The following is a 2,682-nucleotide window of genomic DNA, read 5'->3' as shown; positions in this document are numbered from 1 at the left end:
AAGAGGCCAAAGTCTGCTCTCCTGAAGTCCAGGGTAGTGAGCTTGCTGTTTGCCCTCCTTGGTGCCCTAAGGATCTTGAACTCCATCATTTCATGGTCACTGCAGCCCAGGCTGCTCTTGAGCTTCACATTCCTCACCAGCCCCTCCTGGTTGGTGAGAACAAGGTCCAGCACAGCACCTCTCCTCATTGGCTCCTCTACCACTTGGAGAAGGAAGTTACCATCGATGCATTCCAGGAACCTCTTTGATTGCTTATGCCCTGCCATGTTGCCCCTCCAACAGATATCGGGGTGGTTGAAGTCTCCCATGAAGACCAGGGCTTGTGAGCGTAAGGCTGCTCCTATCTGTCTATAGTCATGATTATTTCCACAATAGAAAACTATAATAAATTAAAAGTGGAAGTTAGAGGATTAAGAGTTCCTTCTTAGCTTTCTAAACCAAGCACCCATGGTTAAGTTGGTTAAGTTCTTTGCCCTTTTTTTTTAATTATCACTTACAGGAAACCTAAGCTCTATCAGACAGCACAAGCTTTCAGCCATAAGTTTGCTCCAAAATGTTGGTTCCTACTGCATAACACAAAAAAAAAAAAAAAGAAAAAAAGAAAAAAAGGAGTTTACTAGAATCAAATTTTTCTGATTTTACAGATTTAAAAATTCAGTACTATGTGCTTTTCAGGAATTCTTTAGTGTAACTTTGCCTTGGGGCTATTGTAAATTGTTCAGAGAGGGATTAAAATAAAAATCAGGGATTACAAAAGATCAAAATCCAGACATGACTGAGTGCCAGTCATTTCTTTACTGAAAGAGTGGTTAAGCATTGGAACAGGCTGCCCAGGGAAGTGGTTGAGTCCCCATCCCTGCAGGTATTTAAAAGACGTGTAGATGAGGCGCTTAGGGACATGGTTTAGTGGGCATGGTGGTGTTGGGTTGACGGTTGGACTCAATGATCTTAGAGGTCTTTTCCAACCTTAATGATTCTATGATTTTATAAATAATAGAAGTTCAGGAAACATCATGTTTTCAGCATTTTCTCAGCACGTTTGACCCAGGCACATGCAGTACAGCTAGCACTTCAAGACTGGTTGAATTCTGCAGTTATTCTGCATAATGCTACTAAAAGGGGAGCAATATGGAGCCATCAGTCACCTTTAATTAAAAATCATAGAAAGAAAAAAGAATGTCCATTAGCTACATGTTGTCCAATTCTCCTGCAACCAAAAAACTTTTAACAGTGCCAGATTCTGGGCAAGGTGTTCCACAGCTTATCTAGACATTGTTGTGAATAAAACAGTTCAGTTGTTTAAAGCTGACCACCTTTCTTTGATGCTCCTTGTTCTTGTAGCCAAAAAGACAGCAAACAACTACTTACTCTTCTGTCTTTATTGCCACTCACCACTCTGGAGATCTGGCACAGCCCTCCCCCCCAACATCTTCCAGTCCGGAGACTCCTATCTATTTAGTCATTCCCAGGAGCGGAGCTATGATCAGGTATACAAATTACCTTTGTGGTGGGTTGACCCTGGCTGGACGCTAGATGCCCACCAAGCTGCTCTATCCCTCCCCCTCCTCAGCTGGACAGGGGAGAGAAAATATAATGAAAGGCTCATGGGTCAAGATAAGGACAGTGTCCTAGTTTCGGCAGGGATAGAGTTAATTTCCTTCCTAGTAGCTGGTACAGTGCTGTGTTTTGGATTTAGGATGAGAACAAAGTTGATAACGCACCGATGTTTTAGTTGTTGCTAGGTAATGCTTACACTAGCCAAGGACTTTTCAGTTTCCCATGCTCTACCGACTGAGAAGGCTGGAGGTGCACAAGCAGCTAGTTTTTCTCACTTGTGCTCTTCCAATTCTCTCCCCCATCCCACCGGGGGGGGAGTGAGCGAGCGGCTGCATGGTGCTCAGTTGCCGGCTGAGGTTAAACCACGACAGGACAGGGAGATCACTCGCCAATTACCGTCACGGGCAAAACAAACTCAACTTGGGGAAATAAATTTAATTTACTGCCAGTCAAATCAGAGTAGGGTAATGAGAAATAAAAACTAAGACACCCACCCCTCCCTTCTTCCCGGGCTCAGCTTTACTCCCGAATTCTCTACCTCCTCCCCCAGCAGGGGCGCAGGGGGACAGGGAATGGGGGTTGCGGTCAGTTCATCACGTGTCTCTGCTGCTCCTTCCTCCTCAGGGGGAGAACTCCTCACACTCTTCCCCTGCTCCGGCGCGGGGTCCCTCCCACGGGAGACAGTTCTCCATGAACTTCTCCAACATGAGTCCTTCCTGTGGGCTACAGTTCTTCACAAACTGCTCCAGCGTGGGTGCTTTCCACAGGATGAAGTCCTTCGGGAACAGACTGCTCCAGCGTGGGTCCCCCATGGGGTTACAAGTCCTGCCAACAAATCTGCTCCAGTATGGGCTCCTCTCTCCATGGGGCCACAGGTCCTGCCAGGAGCCTGCTCTGGCATGGGCTTCCCACAAGGTCACAGCCTCCTTTGGGCACATGCACCTGCTCCAGCATGGGGTCCTCCATGGGCTGCAGGTGCATATCTGCTCCACCATGAACCTCCATGCCCTGCAGGGGGGACAGCCTGCCTCACCATGGTCATCACCACAGGCTGCAGGGGAATCTCCGCTCTGGGGCCTGGAGCACCTCCTCCCCCTCCTTCTTCACTGACCTTGGTGTCTGCAG

The 2,682-nt window shown here is 47.6% G+C and overlaps 1 protein-coding gene across 3 annotated transcripts in view; it reads right to left on the bottom strand.

Moving 5' to 3' along the window:
* TMEM263 (transmembrane protein 263) overlaps nucleotides 1–2,682 on the bottom strand; it is a 315,606-nt gene that overhangs the window by 295,593 nt on the left and 17,331 nt on the right. The window lies entirely within an intron of this gene.

The sequence above is a fragment of the Aptenodytes forsteri genome, unplaced genomic scaffold, assembly GCF_000699145.1.
Source record: "Aptenodytes forsteri isolate BGI_AS27 unplaced genomic scaffold, ASM69914v1 Scaffold482, whole genome shotgun sequence".
NCBI classification, from domain to species: Eukaryota; Metazoa; Chordata; class Aves; order Sphenisciformes; family Spheniscidae; genus Aptenodytes; species Aptenodytes forsteri.
Note: the sequence above shows the minus strand (reverse complement) of the source record. Positions and strands in the feature narration are given on the sequence as shown.